Raw genomic sequence first — 20892 nt, 5'->3', positions numbered from 1 at the left:
ACCCGAGTCCACTAGTGCCGCAGCCGTAGTGGCTCCGTTGCCGGCAGAGAGTTTGATTGCCGCCATTATCACGGAGCTTTCGCCGTTCTGTCGAGGTGGTCCGCGCTGCTGTCCCACCGCCTGCCTCGCAACGCGTTTCAGGGCAGGCGGGGAGCGTTTCCCGCCGGCTGGTCTGGGTCTACGTCATCCTCTTTCCCCCGGTAGGCGTCCCAGCCTTCCTCTGGTGTTGCTGTGGCTCCGGTCATTCGGCGGTGAGGGGGCGGCGGCGGGTTAGGTGGTTTGGGGCTAGTTTTCGGGGTGGGTTTAGGCACACTGGTCGGCGGTTGGTTGGCGAAGCAATCTGCCGTCTTGTGCCCTAGTTTGCCACACCTCCCGCAGGGCCCCCGATTAAATTTCTTCGTTGGGTATGTGGGGCCGGCCGTCCCCACGTGTGATGCGGGTACCTTTTTGCAGGTGTAGTTCGTGTCTTCCGTCGTTGTCATGAGGAAGGTGCGGTGCGCGTGTTCTGCTTTCCCCGCAAGGTGGATCCACCCGTGTAGAGTTTCTGGGTCGTCGCGGTAGAGGGCCCATTGAAGTACGTCGCGGTTGAGCCCCCTTTTGAACATTTCCAGCAGGGTGGTCTCAGACCAGTTGTTGACCTTCCCCGCGAGGGCTTTGAACTCGAGGGCGTAGTCTGGGACAGTGCGTGTGCCCTGTTTAAGTCTTTGGAGTGCGCTTTTCGCCCTCACTTTGGCTAGTGGGTCCTCGAAGTAGCTTTTCATCTCATTGATGAAGGCGGGGAAGTTGGCGAGGGCGGGGGACCTGGACTCGTACAGTTGGACGTACCAGTCCGCCGCCCGGTCTTGTAGTTTGATCGCCACGGCAGTGATCTTGTCCGCTTCGGAGTCGTAGGAGTGTCCGTGCCTCCCCATGAACTCCCTGGCGTTCGTGATAAAGAACGACAGTTTCGCGGGGTTCCCATCAAAGAAGATGGGGAAGTCTTTTGGGGCCCGGGCGTTTTGTGCGCCCCTTCCTCTTGCTTCCCGGCCTGTGGTGTCGTCCGCCTGGGCCGTCTGTTGACCTTCATTTGGCCCGTGGGGGTTCGGCGCTTTGCTCGGGATGTGGACCTGTGCGGGGACGTCGTTGGGCGGCGCGGGGGGCATGAGCGACTGAAGCATGGTCCGGAGTTCCTTCAGTTGGGTCTCCATGGCCGCGAGTCTAGCTTGTGCGTCCTCGTCCGCGATCCGTGCTGCCGCTGGGGCCGGTTCCGTCGGTGCGTCGGTGGGGGTGGGTTGCCGGTGGGGTTCAGTCTCTCCCGGGCATTGGTCCGCTTCCTCCGCCATCTGCTGGGTCGCTTCATCGTCCTCCCCCGTGTTTGCCGCCGTTGGGCTGCCGCTCCCCGTCCGTTGCTGGGGTGCGATATGGGGCGCGGGGTTCTCCGCTGGTCTCGGGAGGTATGTTGCTCCCTCCCGTGGTCGGGTTGCCTCCGTCGCCATCTCCCCTTGGGGTTGGAGCTGAGGCTCGGGTTGGGTCGGGTGGGCGTCCATGGCTCCGGGAGTCCGCGGTGCCTCTGGCCTCGATCGGTCCTCCTCTGCTTCTTGCCGTGCGGCTCGCCCTCCTTGCCCGCGTCGCGCCGGCCTCATCTTCCTGGTCTTCTCACCGTCTACTCCTCCCGTGGCTCGTTGTCGTCCGGTGGGGCTCGGCGAGGCTGAGTTTAACACTCTCAGCTTTATGTCATGCGCTGCCTACCTTCGAGTAATACACAGACACTGATTCCGTGGAACAGGCTCTGGTTTATTCGCAGTGTAGATGCAGTATAGGAAAAAAGCTGAGAGTGACAGGAGCGCGCCGGTGCGGGGTTTAAATACCCCGCGCCGGTCAGCGCCCCCTCCCTCGCGGTTACGTCACCCCCCTTTGTCCAACACGTTGTCCTGCCAGTAGGTGAGGGGTTGCGAGGCCCCGCTGGCGTTCCGGGATCGCCCATCATCGGTTTCCCTATTCCTCCGGTGATTGCTGTCAGCTGGGCGATCTCCGTTGCGTTAGCGTTAACAGCTTGGGTGTGCCTCGCGATCCATTTAGCCATTGTCTCTTGTCCTTCAGTCTTTGTAAGTTGATGGCTACTTATCTTGAGCCCCTTCCCCTGTTTCCTTGTTATTGTCATGTGTGCCATTGCGCTGATGTCTTCAGCTCAACGGCACTCATGACAGCTGGCTTCTTAGAAAGCCTTAAAAACACAGTTGTTTTCCTGGGGTTGGGAGGTTAATGGGGCCCATGAGAAGGATGTTATTTGTAATAACTGTTCTCCTTGACGAGCACTATATGTATATTTATTTTTATTGTTGTTGCTAGTTTTTTAAATTGAGATTTAATTTTCTGTTAGCCAGAGTTGCTGTTGTGAGATGGGCAGTCATATAAATCAGTGTTTCTGAACCCCAACAACTTTGAGATGCATGGGCTTCAACCCTCAGAATTCCACACATTTTAAAGTTGCTGGGGTTCAGAAACACTGATATAAATTGGTAGAAATAAATTAATTACTACACCTCACTGCTTCTCTAACTTTTATATTAGCTCTCTGTGTACAGCTAATCAGACATCTAGCAAAATTAAGAAGAAAGATACTACCCTCCTCCTCCTCCTCCCCCAAAAGATAGGCAAATACTTTGGGTGGCTTTTAATGAAAACACAAGGCAAGGTTTATAAAAAGTATGTATTTTAAATTTCCTGTTCTACTAATAAATTACTAAGTCTTCATTATACCTAACATCTGCTCTTGCAGGTTTCACAGAATTATGCCCACAAGATTGGAATTTCATCAAAAGTTTAATGTTGTCTCCTATACAACGAGTTATACCTGCTGTGCTTTTTTTCTTACTATGTCATCAGTGCAACAATATATGCAAAAAAATCCCACCTACTTTTATTTCAGCCCTCCAGATAGAGACTTGGCAATTACATTCACTGTCAGATCATTTTTAGCTTTTCTTAACAAAAGCTTGTAGGAAGCTGCCTTGTACTACTCAGACAACTGCTCCATCTTGCTCAGCACAAGCCACAGTGATTGCCTTTCAAAGCCTTTCAACCAGACCTAAGTTCTGCACCCTCAATCCTAGTACAGGTAGTCCTCAGTTAACAAGGGCAATTGGGACTGGAATTGCCACTGCTAAGCAACACAGTCGTAAAGCGCAGTATCACGTGACCGTGCAACTTAGCAACAGCAGTTCTGGCAGTCCCGGTTGCTGTCTTTAAGTGAGGACCTCATGTGACTGCGACTTCTGACTTCCTGCTGGCTTCCCCATTGACTTTGCTTGTGAGAAGCTGGCAGGGAACATCGGAATCGCAATCAGGTGACTGCAGGGACTCTGTGACGTCTAGAACTCGGAAGACTTTTGTAACTACCACTCATTCACTGCCATCGTAAGTTTGAATGGTCACTGAATGAGTGGTCATTAAACAAGGACCACCTGTATTCAGGAAACTTTTAAAAACATGTTTTTTTCAATGTGCATTTGGGGAATGAAGTAAGAATGGGAGATGTCCCTGAATTCAGATCCGACTGTTGAGTATTTCTCACAGTGTGACTGAAGGTTCTTTAATAGCTGGGTGGGGGGGTCTGTCTTTAAGGAGGACAATTGTTTCATAGAGACAGAGAGAGTGGAGGCTTTTTTGCTTCTTTTACTATGTACAGATATATTTACAGGAATGAGTGAAAAAACCCAAAGCTGTTTACAGCAGTTTCCAAACTTTCCAGTTTCTAACTTTTTCTACCTCTCTCCCAGGACTATTCACTAACAACTACCTGCTCCATTGCTAAGTTACCAGCTCCCCACTTTCTCTTCCTCCCTCCCCCTCAGTGTTTCACTGAGAGAGAAAGATAGGAAGGGAATTGGCTGAGTAACTTTGGAGTCTGCTTAAAACCTTTCATCATGAGAGTTCAGACCTTGCCAGCCATCCCTCTACATTGACACTGCATGGATCTGGGTCTTCTTCCTGGGTCTTCTGCCCAACCCTTTCCAGTCTGGGGCTTGTCTGAGGTCTCCAGGTGTCCCTCTGCAGGCAGCTACCTCCTTCTGTCCTCATCTGTTTTGGGGTTTGGGGTGAAGTACATCCCTCTGCCTGAGTCTTGTCTTGTCTTGTCTTCTCTTCTCTTCTCCCAGAGAAGTCTCCAGTGGACATCTTCACACTCTTCTCCCTCTGGGGCCAGGAAATGGCAACCACCCAGTCCAGTGGCCCTGAACACTCCCAGCGATGTCTCTCTTCAGCCACCAACTTCCCATAAAGCTCTCCATCTGTCTTGATGCCCCAAAACAGCACAGGTTCAAATGTGGCAATGTGTTCCTCTCTTTCTCTCTCAAATTGGCAGCATTTTCCCCAACAACTGAGAAGGTAGATTCCCCCCTCCAGGCCTTTAGACCCCAGCACTTACATACTAGGCTTGGCCAATGAGAATGCTGCCTCCATCTACCCCACAAGAGTCCTGGCTAGCTGCCAGGGCAGCCCATCTCCCCCATGACAGCACAGCTGCACTCAAGGCCAAACCTGAGCATCCTCTCCCCATTTTCTTTTCTCTCCTTCTGCTGACACACAACAGCACAACAGCAGCCAGCCTGGCCACAAAACTCATATGCCATAAGATATCATAAGATGTTATGATCTTTAATATTATGATCATGTTAAATTTATGTTGATAGCATTAATTATTATAATTGCTTTGCAATGTTTTTGATAATTTAGATCAAAATTATTGTAATGTAAAATCTGTCTATGTGGTTGCTACGAGTCAACAACAACTTGATGGCACTCAATCATCAATCAGTGTTTTGCTGCACATCCCTTCAAGTTGCACAAGTGGCACAGAAACATTTGTAATGAAATAAAAATATTCAGGAGTTCAGAAAGTTCAGGCCTTCCTTGAAAAAAAAGTCTGTGTGGGGAAAAAAAATCATTGAGTTGCATCTTTTTTAAAAGTTACATTTTCTAAAAGTTGCATACAGCATCTGGTCTGCTTAGTTAAGTTCTCATTTAATGGTGTAGATCACATTTCCACAAATTAGTGTCCTCCACTAATGAGCTCCAGCCTGCAGATGATCTAGAATACAAATCAGTACAATACCTAGCATTCCAAATCCACAAAATCATGGCAATGCTGCTTGGTGATGATGGGGACTGGAGTTGAGCACTCTATTGAGGAAAGTTATTCTGCATTTATGGTACAGTATTGGCTTTCTGCCTCCCCTGGAAGGTGTGATGATGAATATCTGAAGTTTTCATCTAGAGACAGTGCTTGCTTTTGACATTGCCATGATTAACATTCTGTCACCCTGTCAGACCAGGATGACTCAAACACAAAACTTTTCCTGCTGCTTCAACAGCCCAGAAAGGAATACTCATTATTTGTTTTGCTTTGGCTTCTCTTTTTTTTTTAGGTTAATGTGATTAGTATGCTCATTACTTTAGTCCCAAGAACTGAATGGCACTGGATTCTCTAGAGTCTTTGAACCTGAAATTGCTCACATTTATTGTTTTGAAAAGGTTCCCCAAGGATGTTGAGACACTGCAAATGTCAGTGTTTTGAAAGGTTACAGCATAACACTTGGCCTTTAACAGCGCTAACACAGTCTTGATCCTTGACATTTTATTATCTGTGCCTAATTCATACACCAACTTCTGTCTGATTTAAATTCTCCATCTTACCATTTAGTTGGTCAGTGGGCTGGGGATTGAACTTTCTATGAGAGCAAGAAAGCTTTCCAACTATGGCATCTCCAGGCACTGAACAGGTATTGTACTAGAGACAATTATAACCAATTAAGCAGTTTTACTGATGGCCCTGTAGACCCATATCTCCCTGAAATGTCTGCTGGGCTTCTTTCTCCCAACAGGACTTAAGCATGGGGATGTGGGGCTTTTCACTGCTATATGGGCACTGCACTTTCACATCTGGAGCTCCAGATGGACTTGGTTCCATCTCTACCCCTGTAGGTAATCTCGGATTATTTTGAATTGAATTGAATTGTGCAAGGATGCATGGAGGTACTTAAATAAAAAAAAAACTTCTTGATATCTGAGGAAGGGGAATATTCCACCATCTATCAAATGGCAAAATGGGTCATTGCTGAGTGGTAGACAAATTGTTCCCTATGCCAACAATTTGGAATGGGACTCTTTAATTACTTTCTTATGAATGACAATGGGAATAGTGGTAACAGAATGCTTTGCCAAACAAAGGAAAAATTATAGAGATAAACATTTCACGTTCAGACTTAATGTTAAACTGTATTAGGATTTAATCCTGAGTAGTCGTCAATCCAAGTGTAATACAAGGAGGAGTGTTCTCCTATTTAAATCTTCTTTGAAGTCAATAAAATACCCACTTTGACTACCTTCCAGTTCTGCAGACTATATTCACCATCTGCAGAACTGGAGGGAAACAGCGAGTTTATTTCTTCCAGATGAAGAGGTGATGCCAATCACCTGTTTTATTTCTCTGTTAAGTAAAAGGGGTAGATGGACTTGGGTATGGATGAAAGCTAAATGTTCACAAAAGAAAAGTGTTTGAGGGAGTCTGAGCTGTAGATCTTCCCCCTTCTGATTACAGATCCTACAATATCCTGTGGTACACATTAGCATAGATAAAACATTAGCTTCTTCATGAAGCCTGAAATGTACCAAAAGTTGAATGAAATATGAAAACTGCCTAGTCCCCAAGAGCTGTTGTATTTCCTGGATAGCTGGTTGCAAAGGCCTTCCTTATGCTGCTGTCAGGCAGCCTCAAAAGAGATCTAGTAAGGTTGAGCTTTCTGAAACCTTTGCCTGTCTTTGAGATTCGTAACCTTCTTAGCCGACAAGAAAAATCCTCTTTTCCACCTTCCATGGACAGGGAAGTAAAGCACCAAAAACCCTTGGAGGAAGATTCTGAATTTGCATGCCAAGTGTGAAAAACCCGATAGCTCTTATCAGTGCCACGGCCACCAGGCAATTACATTTATCAGAGAGGAGTTCACAGTATGGACTCCTTTGCTTTAATTGGCTTGTTCGAATCAGTCTCTGCTCCAGGAGAAATGCCACAGCAAAAGCCTCTTTGCTGGCGGATTGTATTCAACATCATAAGCGGCGAGGATTTTATGAGGACCAGTTGGGATCATTTGCTACTAGGGCTCGTCAGGGTTGGAAAATGATTTGGAAAAAGCTCTTTGGACCTTACACAAGAGGCAGCACAGCAGCCATTTCTGAAAACAGGAGCAGTTGCTTTAAGGTGCTAAGTTATTAGAGTTATTGCACGTGTTTAAAGCAGCTGCCCTCTGTTTTTTCTTTGAGCTTGAGTAGAGACTTGAAAAAAGATGGGCTGCTTTAATGAACAGCAAGGAAGAGTTGTGCTCATTCTAGATCTGAGACATTTTTTTCAAATTATTTTTGATCCACACCTAGCCTTATTGGCTGCATGAATGAGCGAGATCTGCAGCACCAGAAATTGTTTCCAACCTTGCTAGCCAGACTTATTAAACAGCATTTTTTTTTAAAAAAAAGAGTTTGCTCTTAGATAATTACTGTTGGTACAGTAACAAGATGCAAGGATTCTGTTTCTTGTATTCATTTTGACCTAGATCGGTATCATAGATGGTAATCAGACCCTTGGAACAGGATTGTGTTTGCAATGGCATATTCCATTGGTTCATCTAATCTGTGCTGGGTTCTCTACAGTTGCATATGGAGACAACTAATGGTAATATTAGCAATACTGCCTTTCCAAGTTGATGTCCTCCTGGTTTCTTGAACTATAATCCTCAGGAAGCATAGTTGTTGAACATATGCTGTGAGAACTCTTATTACCTCAGGGTATTCATTAAGGCTCCATGTGAAATGTGGCCACCCATTCCATTTTTATCAAATGTGGCCACCCATTTTTCTTTCTCTTTTTAACACCTTCTGCCTTCTCTCCCAAACAGGTTGTGGGGAAGGAAGGAAGGAAGGAAGGAAGGAAGGAAGGAAGGAAGGAAGGAAGGAAGGAAGGAAGGAAGGAAGGAAGACTGGAAACTGTTACTGGACTTGAACTGGTGACTTGGAAAAGACTTTTGAATTAGATGGTGATTGCAAGTTTCTCAGTTTCAGGCTGGAGAAGACAGTGTAAGGCAAAATATCGATCTACGGTATTAATCAATGCTGTCTGAGAATTTTTTTTGCATTTTTTCCTATAAGTTCAGTTCTTTTTTAATTTGATGAATTAAATTATTTCAAAGGCAAAGAGAATTTTGGACAAATTCTCATGAATGTTGTAGGGTGTTCTTGTGCTAATTCAGTGGCAAGGTGGTCCAGGAGCATGCATGGATGAATCATTCTTCATTGGCCAATATTCCCTAGTTCCCCTGCTTCCATTAAAACCAAAAAAAGTAGACTTTATGAGTGAACTCCTTCCATGCAGTTTCTTGAGTCTAAATTCCCATCACTGAATCCTGTCGTAGTTGCACCATAAGGTACCGGCTAGACTCAAACAATTTTAACTTATGATCTTAAACAAGGTCATGGCTGGAGGTAATTCGGCTCTGATCACCCTTTCTGTACCTAGCATACGTTATTCTTTACATAAAGCCATAACACAAGCAGAGTATTTCCTGTACTGTGAGAACCAGTAATGCATTGAGATATCCCTGTGTGGTTGGATGCATTCTACCTGATGGAATATTCAATGAATAACTGAGCCCAGGAGCTAAAGTAATAGGGTTAACCATGCAGCAGTGAAACAGAGTGCTGGTATGGAAATTCAGGAAACCAAAACTAGATAGTTCAGGGACCAATGCATATGTGTCACTGAGCAATGGAAAGATTCATAAAGGAGCAGTAGAGGAGAAATGGCAAGATAAGTGACTTGAACGGGAAGATGAACAACAGCATTTTGCACAATGATAGCCCCAGCAAGATGTCCCTGCTGCAGTGACTGATTCTTAAGTATACTTGGATCTGTTGCTACTCCTATATGTATGTGTGTATACATACTATATGTATACATACTATGCTATATACATACTATGTGTATGTATTGTCTGTCTGTCACTCTCTCTCTCTTGAGTCTACATGGGGATTATGGTTACTGGTGTCCAGTATACTTCTGGGACGAAAAATGAATCCACTTATTCTTGTTATAGAGCTACCAATGGACAGGCCAATGTTTCAACCATATTAATAGGGCAAAACAGAAAACAGTTCAGCTGAGTCCTTGTGACCACTGTAGGATCATGCATGTTCCTAGTTTCACTGGCCTGGCTAAATTCAGAAAGACCTCAATTTCAGGTCTTTAAGGCCTTGAGGTATTTTTTACTTAATCTATGTCACAACTTGGAGGGGACGCGGTGGCGCTGCGGGTTAAACCGCTGAACTGTCGATCGGAAGGTCGGCGGTTCGAAACCGCGCGGCGGGGTGAGCTCCCGTTGTTAATCCCAGCTTCTGCACACCAAGCAGTTCGAAAACATGCAAATGTGAGTAGATCAATAGGTACCGCTTCGGCGGGAAGGTAACGGCGTTCCGTGAGTCATGCTGGCCACATGACCCGGAAGTGTCCTATGGACAACGCCGGCTCCAAGGCTTAGAAACGGAGATGAGCACCGCCCCCTAGAGTCGGACACGACTGGACTTTACGTCAAGGGAAACCTTTACCTTTACTATGTCACAACTCAGAGCTTACTGTGACCCGTGATTTCTTATGTCACTGCTCTTTCATGAAAATTACCTTTACAGACACCCTCCATTCATAACAGTTTCCATTTAATACATTCCCATTATATGAATTTTTCATTAAAATATGAGTAATCTTACATATCAAATCACATGTGCTCTTTATTCATATACCGTAGTTCCTGGAAATGGACAGATTAGCATGATATGCTTCTGACTGACTCCATGCAACTTTATTTTTAATCCGTTCAGTCGTGTCCATTTCTCGGAGACTGCCTGGACAAGTCCCTGCAGTTATCTTGGCAAAGTTTTTCTGAAGTGGTTTGCCATTGCCTCATTCTTAGGGCTGAGAGAAAGTAACTGGCCCAAGGTCACCCAGCTGGCTTTGTGCCTAAGGCAGGACTAGAACTCATGGCCTTCCAATTTCTAGCCTGATGCCTTGACCACTACATCAGACTGGCTCTTCCATGCAACTAAGTCACATCGAATTAGAAAACTGACTTAATTGCAATATTCTCTGAAAATTCCAATGTCCAACCAAAGAGGTGGTGGGTCTCCTGCTTGATGAGACCATCACATTGATTTCAATTGCCCCTTTTGCTCTCTTATATGCATGCAATCTCACAATAAGCAGAGTCCCCTGCTATTTGTACTAGACACATTCAGATATTTCACTTGCCACAGTGCAAGCTGTTCTCTCATGTATCTAGTGTGACTGCTGAATCTTCTATTCTACTGCCATACAGTATATTGCAGAAATGTTACTGAGAGGATCAGCAATGCAAAACTGCAGCAGTTCATACTTATCGCCAATGATCATGTATTATTAGTTTTAAAAGAGTCCAAAGGTTCAGTGCTAGAGAATGCCCTGGGCTGTCTACAGTGTTGCCATTTAAATGTATCTCAAGTAAGAGGAAAGGAGGAAAAAAAGCTGCTTAAAATCCTGGAGTGTCACTCCAAAAGAGGAGAAAATATAGTGCTAGATGACCAACCATCTAGAAAACTTGATTGTATTCAGCAATCATAGTGTCCCTGGCTCAAATATATTTGCTTTATATAATAATGGCATATTTAAGGTAACAGTAATAATGAAACATAATTCCAAAATGCATATATCAGTAATATATTCATGAGGCAAGCTCAAAAATCACAAAAAATGAGACAGAATGAGCTTTTGAGATCTCTTCACAAGGCAATGTTCCCAAAAGCAGATATGACTTCATGAGTTTAGCATCCAGTCAGCCTTTGGGGTTTTCTTCTGCCTGGTCTCACCTGCATTTTATAAACCTTGTCAACTGAATAATTCTAGAAATCTCAAAGACTCATTCAGTCTTTAAGATTTAACTTGGCCTCATAATACACACACACACACACACACACACACACACACCCCTTTGGGGGTAAGCAATGATAGGCAAAGCGCATGTATTCATGCATTTATCAATTCCACTCAACAAGATTAGACCACCTTCATTCAGCCCTGTTACATTCTTCTCTTTTCTCATAGTTCAGAAGCAGACTTCTTCCCTTTCATTCATTAATTCATGCTCTTTACATTTACTCTCTTATGTTCCAAGTCACCAACTTTAATATACCTTGGTTGTCACTAGATGAGCCCATAGATATTGGCCTCATAAAAACCACCCCAAACAGATTTTTTTTTAAAAAAATTAATAAGCATTTTTAAAAATAAGACATGTTTTCTTCTGTATATCCTTTCCTAAAATCTCTGATAGAACTGTGTGCAGCTAAATTACTGGTGAGAAAAACACACACTCTACCCATGCCCAGTGATACTCTCTTTCCTATAAATCAACAAAATGGTTTGTATTATATTTATGGAGAGAAGGAAAATAGGAAGATCCCAGAGATTATTAGTTTCCAGATCCCTCCCTGTTCCAAGCTAACTGTCCAGAAAAAGATGAGCAGGTTGATGAGTCTGGAAATGAAATCGTATGAGGAAAGGCTGAAAAGATTGGTATGTTTAGCCTATAGAAAACAGGTGTGGGGAGAAGATGTGGAGAGATCTGCAAATACCAAGGTGTCTGTTATACAGAAAGAGTAGTAGACTTATTATCCATTACTTCAGGGGGCAGGACAAGTACCAATGGATGAAAACTCTGATGGAACGTTAGAGATTCAACTGGATGATTGTACAACAGGACACAGAATATCTGAAAAGGAAGTGTTCTCTCTTTGATTGGAAGTATTTAAGCACAACTGGACAATATATCTCAGGAATTCTATAGCTGCAGTCTCCATTGCAGCTCCTGCACAGAACCAGGAGTTAGTTTGACCTCCAAAGTCCCAAACAACTCTATGATTCTATTTAATTAAGGAGTGCTCTTTTCTCTAATGCTTGCTCACTTATTTTGAAGATACATCCACCCTAAGCAGTGATAAAACTGCAAAAAGAGAAATACAGCATTTTATGCTGTTCAAAGCAAGTATGAAAGATGTATTTGGCTTGATGACTAATTAGCTGGACATGGATGTATTTCTTAGTTCTTAGGACTGGGCCTTGGACTTCTTATCTAAGATAGTTCCAGCTTAGAAATGAAAACTATAGGAATTTCCCAGAAATTCCTGCTTGTTGCCATTAGCAATATTTATTTATTTATTTATTTACATGATTTATATGGCTGCCCATTTCATGACTGTGAGTCTGGGTAGCATACAAGGACTAAAACAGGAACCACAAGAAAACTCATCTCTTTAATTTACTTCTGCTCCGTGACAAAAACACTGTGTGGCCTTTTTAAAAAAAATCCTGCCTTTGATTTTCAATAAGACAAGAGAGCAGGGCTTGCATATTTTCCACAAAACTATGAAAAAATGAGATTCCCAAAGGGAGCAATTTTCCTCTTCAGGTTTCAAAGTAGAGGCTGTTTCCATCACCCATCACATATTAAGTAAAAGCTAGCAGTGGTGCAGCTACAACCTGACTTCTCACCTAAAATCTGGGGACTCCCACTCAAATAGACCATGGACAAGTGGCAAGTAATGAGGGTAGCAACAACCACTTGTTGAACTCCTAGGCTGACATGGATATGCTGAGACCCTCATGGAATTCTGCAACATCCTTTTTATTATTTTTAAATAGACCTTACAGTTAATAGATGCTTATTTCATTATCCTTATTTTAATATATGGAGGGGGGGAGAACATTTTTATTTAGTGAAATGGTTAAATTTGTATATTTTATTTGGTAAAATAATCTGTCTTCCCAAATAATACATAGGGTCATCCAAGGGGAAGCATTCCATAAAACCATTAAGTCTAAGCTCTAAAATTACATAGCTTCACTGCGGCCATTTTAACTTGTATTATCTTTTCTGAGTGGCAAAAATGACCTGCTTGAAATCTCTCTTGCTTGACAATACTGGGAATTAAAACAGATTTAGGACTCCTTTGCACAGGAACTCTGCAACTAAGCTATGAACCCTCTGCAGATACAGCTAATGTAACTGCTCAGGGCTGCAAAACACCAAATGACTTTAGATGGCAGCAAAAACTAGCTTGACCTTTGCTACTATCTAGTGGTCATTCTGATTTTTGCAGCTCAGATATGGTCATCCTAGGCAGAATAGTTCTTAAAGTGCTGATACTGATTACTAATCTGTAGGTTCAATCATGGCAAGAAAAGGAGAAAAGCACGTCTAATATGTAATCTAAAGATACTTGAAATTCTAGACATGGATCCTCAGAAAGTCTGTCTTTAAAATATTCTCCTTGTATCGAAATAAGAGTTAGCTTTTTCAAAAGCAAGAGTCAATTGCTGAAACTAAGGGCAACTCCCACCACTACCAGCACAGGAAATCCCATATTAAGGTGCCACTGTGAATTCATGTTGGTGGTTTCTAGCTTATGTTGCTTTGGGTAGTTAATGCTTCACACTATACTTTACTGTAATTGCTTTAAGGCTTGGGACGCAAGGCGCTCATCTTGGATCAGGCTCTAAGGCTCGATAAACAAAATAATTGGCCTGGCAGATCTCCAAGGCTCTGAATTGCTCATCCCAATCAGTTTTGCTTCACTCCTTAAAGCCACTTTATCAAGCAGTAATATATTCTATATGACGGTTGCTTAGCTACCAGAACTCCTGTTTCAACAACTCCACAATTTTAAAATCTCACGAAGGGTCAAAGTCTATTGAATGATCCTTCGATAATTATAAAGCCATCCATTGGTATACATGTTCATTAGTCTACCAGTTCAATCAAGAAGACTGGAGAAAAGCATGTTACAACAGCTGGTGTATATATTTCAGCCCAAGCATCAAGATATCTGCCTGTCTGTCTGTATTGGCAAAGATGAACCCTCTCAAAAGCCCATGTCCAAAAAAGTCCAGTAAAACAGAATTAACAGCTCTTAAAGAAACAACAAAAAACCAATCAGAATAATAATGAAAGTATTGTACTTTATGCTGCTGTTTGAAATAAAAAGTTTACAGCTGTTTCCTTCCATGGGGAAAAAAAATTAAACAGTGCTTTGGTTTCACTTGAATGGGTTTAGCCTCTCAAAACCTCAATGAGGCCCTATCATTCACTTTTCAGAGGAAGAAAAATAAGACAAGAAAAGCCAGCTCTGGAGATACTTTATCAGCTACTCTGTATGTGAGACACAAATGCAATGAAGCAAAGCTGAAAGATTATTTTAATAACGTGCCTGCTGACATTATGGCTGACATTACAATGGGAGGTGTTACTCATAGGCTCAGATATGATGGCCTGAGTATATTTGTGGTTGGATATCTGTAGAAGCATCTTATCTAATGGTGTGTGTGTTTAATGGAAAGTCTGCATGGATAAGAGGCTTAAGGCAAACAGTTGCCTACTATGCTAGCTCTCTGGCTTTATAAGAATTGACATTAATTGGCTTGCCTATCCTTTGCTGTTATTAAAGCAGTATGCAAAGCTAAGATGCCCTAAATATATGCAAATAGCTTCTTGACTATGATATAATTTTAGTCAAGCAACTCATGAGATACCTTTAAATTAGCCAATATATGGCCTTGACAAGAAGCCTTGTTCAAACTTGAAGTCTCCACCCTCATAAATGGGCAATGAGTTACAGCACCACCTGGCTACATATCACAGTATTGTTTTGAATTCCATACGTCTACTTACCAGTCTCATGGAAATGTGGATTTTGTCATCCTTTTACAGCAATGTACAGTGCCACAGAATCCCCAGTTCTGTAATAGACACTGTACATAAGCCAGCAAGACAATGACTAGATTCACATACTATGCTAAGCCAGAATGTTGTGTGTTTGTTGTAGCTTAGGATAGTGTGTTGTGTACTCTTAAACCATTCTTTACAACTTATATTGTATGAATTCAGCCAATTGCATCCTATGCAACAAATTATGGTTAAGCAAGCCATAGTTTAATGTATTATTTCAATACAGTAATTTCTAACACTTTAGATTAAAGTTTTTATATAGGCAATTCTCAAGTATTCCATCTTTGGGTAAGACCATCAAGAATGACATTGCCTTACAACTCCAGATGCACTTGGATGAAACTGACTGTCTGGACTCATTTCAATCAAAGTTTTGTCCAGTTTATTTGGTACTGAGAGTGCTTTGATCAACTTGGTAGATAACGTATCTCAGAAACTAAATGGAGAAAGTGTGACCCTTTCAGTATCATCAGCCATGGTATTCTTCTAAGCAGTCTTATGTGTTTGGGCCTTGGAGCACTATTTTGCAGTGGTTCTGGTCTTTTCTGTTGGAACATGTCTAGATGTTGGTAGTGGGGCAATACTATTCAACATCTTGGAGGTTGACCTATGGTATCTCACAGGATTCTTCTGTCTTGCCACTATGCTGTTTAACATGCATTCTTATGACATCCAGCTCTAGTGCTCCTGACCTCTTACTCCAAGAGAACCATCAGTCATCCTGAACATTGCTTAATCTTTACAATGGGTTGTATGAGAGAGAAAAGCTGAATTAAATCCAGACAAGATAGGAGATATAAGCAGATGGTAAGCAGAAAACTGGATTTGGGAAATGAGCAAAGCCTATTTGGGGTGCAGGTTTGCAGTCTGAAAGAGTTCCTTGATTCACCAGCTTTCACTGGATTTGTATGTGGCCAATTGTGGATATGCATTCCTTGGCACAACTACATCTAGTATACCAACTAGTATGCTTCCTAAGATGATCACTTGGTGACAGTTATCCATCCCTTGGATATAACCTATCCTGACTATTGCAACACACTCTATATGGGACTGTCCTTGAAAAATGTTCAGAAATTGCAATTCATGCAAACTGCGGCAGTCAGACTGCAAAACAATTCAAAGTATGATGGGGATCACATGATGCCTCTACTGAAACATTTGCACTGGCTAGCAACTTACCAGACACAACTGAAGATGTTAAGTGTTGTTCTTTAAAACCCAAAATGGCTTAGGGCCTGACTATCTAAAATAATGTGTCTCCCATTGTCATCCTGTCTGGTGATGGCAGATCAGCAGGAGAGGCATTTTGAAAATGCCCATCCAGCCAGAAGCTTGGCTATTTGGTATGTGGGAAAGAGTCTTTTCCTGGGTGGCTTTCAGGCCATGAAATGCCTTGCCCAGGAAGGTGTGTTTGGCTACCACTCTCAGTAATTACGAAAACAGCAAAAAAAAAAAAAAAACCCTTCACCCCTCTCCAATTTGTCAAACTTTAACTGTTAATTGATTTTAATTATACTTAGTTTAATTCTGATTTATCTTGTATTGATTTTACTGTTGTGTTTTATGTTTTGCATTGTCATAGGCCACCTTGATAGCTTCATAAGCTGAAAGGCAGAGTCAATAAAATTTAATTTATTTCAAACAATTATCAAAAGCCTTTCTTAGGGTTGGTTATTTTTTTGTCCTACTCCATGTATATTATTTCTTGAACTAATTCTGAACTATCCTTTCATTTAACACAATACAATTCATAATTGGATCAAGTGTTGAAAATCTACATGTGTCAGATCCTTCCGCCCTCCCCCAATCATTTTAGAAATACCTGAAATCTCATGAGATTTCAGCATCCTTGCCTGAAATTTCGTCCGTTGTTTATGTTCATGCTGACATTTCATAAGATTTTGAACAAGAATACGGAGGTCTTGCAAAATTCTATACATTTATGAGATTTGGGGTATTTTTTAAAAAAAAAATGGTATTCTTATTTCTGAGTCCTGGGTTCACCATTTGGAGTGATGGTATCAGAAGTGACACAGCACCTCAGAATACTGCATTACCAATACAGTTAAGGCTGTGATTTCTCCAGATTTGTTAAGGAAATTAAGAAAGGGAAAATAAAACACAGGTATTTGGCTCAGTCCTGTGAGTCATTTTTTGCCAATTGCCAGGTATACCATATTATGCCAGTGTACCTTTGGGGATTTGGAGAAAGAGCTCTGAGGAATTTTCTCCTCCTGTTCTTGCATGACAGCTGATATTTCGATATCACTCTTCCTTCAAATTAGTAGACCCCTGAGATGGGTACCAACAGCAGAACCCTGAGGCAAACATTATCAGTCTAAAACAAATACGGTATATTGGCTATTCAGCTGAATTATAGAGGGGTGGCCTGGAGATTTACTTCCTTTTATCTTGATTACAGTGATGTTCCTGTATTGTACATTTGCGGTGATGCTCAAAGGTTTGAGGTGGGAGAAGTGCAAATCCACTTCTCTTCCAGGGAGAAAAGATGAACTGTGCCCTCCTAATTCCATCTGCATTAGAGAAACAGCATTCTGGCAGGTGGGACTGTGCTTGTGCGTCAACACCCAGCATCAGTGCAAGATGCTTTGTTATGGGCTTATGCCATCTCACTATGGAGAAAGCTATCTGTAAAGAGCTCAAGACTGACTGCTGTGTTTCTGCGTGCCAGTACAAAGCACCTGCCTAATTCAAACTAATGCGATATTAATGCATTTCTGGACAATGGAAACTACTCAAGACAAATACAATCCCTATTAGAAAAATTGCCCACTTAAAGAAATGGGTGTGTATTTATCTGATTGGTGGTATTCAATGATTTCCTGGATTAAGGCTGCACTCCTGTGCTCCTTTAACTGCAAGTATCTCCAGTGATTATATTTATTTATTTAATTGATTATATGGCTACCCATCTCAAAATAGTAACTGTGGGTGTCTAACAAATACATAAAAACATACCAACAGAAAAATAAAAGCAGTAACCTATCTCTATCCAAAAAACCCATAATAATTAAATATACATAAACAATGCAGTGTGAGATGTACAATGCAATACAATGCAAACTTAATGTAATTTTCTTTTGAGTACACACTTGCATATGCATAGGAGTGTCGTTTTAGAACGGGCAGGGCATACCATTTATGTGTGGTATATGACATTTTATAAAACATGTGTAGCAGCTGTCATATCAGAAGAGATGTGTTCTTTGGTAAGCTGAAGCAGTAAACAAAGATAGCAAGAAAAGAATGGAAAAGAAAAGTGTGTACCAAGAGAAGAGAATATCTGTAGCTCAGGGTTGAACTGTGGGGTCCTTGGTGTTCTCTGAGCTTGGCTGTTTGCTTGCAGACATTTCATTACCCGACTAGGTAACATCATCAGTGCTAACAGGGAGTGGGGTTTGTTCTCTGTTTATATACAGTACCTTGCCCTGTCTGTGTTGGTAGGGTGTGGTTTCCTCCTTGGTAGTTCCTTGATTAGCAAGCAACAATCAAACAGTGAACAACAGCCTAATCAAGGAACTACCAAGAAGAGAACAACACCCCCATCAACACTAACAGGGCAAGCTATGGTATATAAACAAAGAGCAAACCCCACTCCCTTCTAGCACTGAAGATCTTACCTAGTTGGGTAACGAAACATCTGCAAGAAGACAACCAAGCTCAGGGAAGAGTATGTGTAGCAAAGAACGTGCGAAGATGGTGACTCTGTTCCACTCCTGTGACTATCCTTCATCCTAACATTTTTCTGCATCTGAAGGCTTCATAGGAAGAAGCTAGAGAGTAGCTGTAACTACCAGAGTCAAGTCCAAGCCCATCTAAAATTGCACTGAGCTCTGGACTGCAGAGACATCTGATTCTAAATCTCATTCAAGGGAAGGTTTCTAGAGAAATCCTCTGTTAATCAGATGGGGATTTCATATTTCAAGATTGCCTGGGGTGAGCAGATTTTTTTCTAATTCACATATTTTAGAAACAATTTTAATGTATGGGAGTGTAGATATATAAGCAATCTGCCTTTCCCAACTTACATAGTGACACCTTCAGCAGACTGTTATTTAGTGAAAGAAATCAATTCATCACTGGTCAATTGATCAGTTTGTTTTATTACTAAGATTTCTATGCCACTCCATTCCATGCTGGCTTTGAGTAGCAAATTCCAGTTTCCAGGTTAAGTCTCTGGTCAGTGAAGAATATTAGGCAAGACACCTAGATCTTTCCAAAGAACAGACCCATTGAAGTCTGTGTGACTTGAAGTCTCACTGATTTCAGTGGCTGTGTTTTAAAACTGAGAGTGTTAGTCTACCTATGGAGCCAGTTCATATATAATGCTAAGCCATATATGGTTTAATGCTTATGAACTCCTATATTATGACTTAGCATTAAGTCCCCGATCCTGTTGGCCTTTCGTAAGGCCGTAAAGACCTGGCTTTGTGCCCGGGCCTGAGGCCTCGAGCGTGTGGATGGTCCCATCTCTTGGCTGTATGTATGCATTGCTCACTTGGCAGCCATATATATTCATTTTGTATTTATTTTATATTTTAACTGTTTTAATTATAATTGTTTTAATTGTTTTATGGTTTTATTGTTGTAAGCCACCCAGAGTCACTTGTTGAGATGGGCAGCTATAGAAATCAAATAAATAAATAAATATGTGAACCTGACCATTATGGCTTATTCAACAAACCATGAAGAAACAAATCCAGGCTTAGCATTATGCACTAAATCAGCAACAGTCATGGCGTTCACAGTTCATCATAAAACGTTCCTGTCATGCACCATTCCTCTTAACCATCTGATCTGAATTCCACAAAAACTTAGCACCATTAAAAAAAAATAAGTGTTAAAAATTAAAGTACAGGATGGCAGTGAGGACTGAGCAATATTATTAATTATATTTGGTAAATTCACATTTACTAAGAAGACAGAAACTTCATATAACAATTACTACTGAACGGATCAAAGGTTTTCTGATGATTCATGTACAATCATTGTTCATATCTTCCATATGCAGAATGACTGGGAAAAGGCATCCTGTTGTGCATCACAAAATGCCTTAGCCATCCTGTCTATATTAAAATGAGTATAACAGTCATTCTTCTCCTCAAGGAATTCTGAAAGCTACAGTTCTATCTTACAGACCAGGGTACTAACAGAAAGGTCTCAGCATCTTCACCATTCTAAAGTTTTCAGGATTCCATATTATCTCATGTACAAAGAATCCATTGCTGAGGTGTTATGAACTCTCCTCCTTTTGCAATTGGTCTTCCTAATACTCCTGCACATAGAGTAATCTTCCTCAGCCTCCGAGAAACAGAAATCTTCTACCCAATCTCTTCCAATGAGTCACACTAATCACAATTTTAGGGCTTTTCCTAATATCTATGTTTTACTCAGCTTGCTAAAATCTGATATTTTCTACTTATGGCAGATGATAGAAAGTTTAAATGCAAATGATCATAATTAATATTCTGGCAGCTCATAATGGCAAACATATCCAATATTCATACACACTCAGTGTGATCTGGGGATATGCAAGTGTGGATGTTGTTAGTTGTCTAATGTCCAATTCCCTTCTCTCATTTTCTCTGAAGGATCACAGAACTTGGATGAAGATAGAGGATCCTTCCCTCATCTTCCCTTTCCAAATTTATTTTTCTGGCAAGGAAAAAGAAGGGGGAGCCAATAAGCAACTGTTTAGTGGGACCATTAAAGCCATCCTTGGAACAAATGAAGTGGATGGGAAAGAAAGAAGAGGGAAATCCAGGGAGCCGGGAGGTGGAAATTTGTACCAATGGAAAACAATCCTCCATACATTTCCAGAGTCTCCAGAGTTCAAAGTCTCTTTGCAATGTTTCCTCTGGAGGAGACACTGAGTCATTAGTTAGCTGGTTCAACTTCCCAAGCCCATAGCATCATGGTGACACAGACATGTCATGCCAAAATTAGGTTGGTGGCACCTTGCATATGGCGTGGTCATAATACTTCCTTTGAAATATAACATGGAAATGTTATGAACTTGGTAATGGATTTAATGTTT

The 20892-nt window shown here is 41.8% G+C and overlaps 1 protein-coding gene across 1 annotated transcript in view; it reads right to left on the bottom strand.

The window, feature by feature from the left end:
• The window catches only part of PLCXD3 (phosphatidylinositol specific phospholipase C X domain containing 3), an 88733-nt gene that overhangs the window by 7926 nt on the left and 59915 nt on the right, over positions 1-20892 (bottom strand). The gene's annotated exons all lie outside the window — the stretch shown is intronic.

The sequence above is a fragment of the Candoia aspera genome, chromosome 2, assembly GCF_035149785.1.
Source record: "Candoia aspera isolate rCanAsp1 chromosome 2, rCanAsp1.hap2, whole genome shotgun sequence".
NCBI classification, from domain to species: Eukaryota; Metazoa; Chordata; class Lepidosauria; order Squamata; family Boidae; genus Candoia; species Candoia aspera.
The sequence above is the reverse complement of the archived record's forward strand: the minus strand, read 5'-3'. Positions and strand labels throughout refer to the sequence as shown.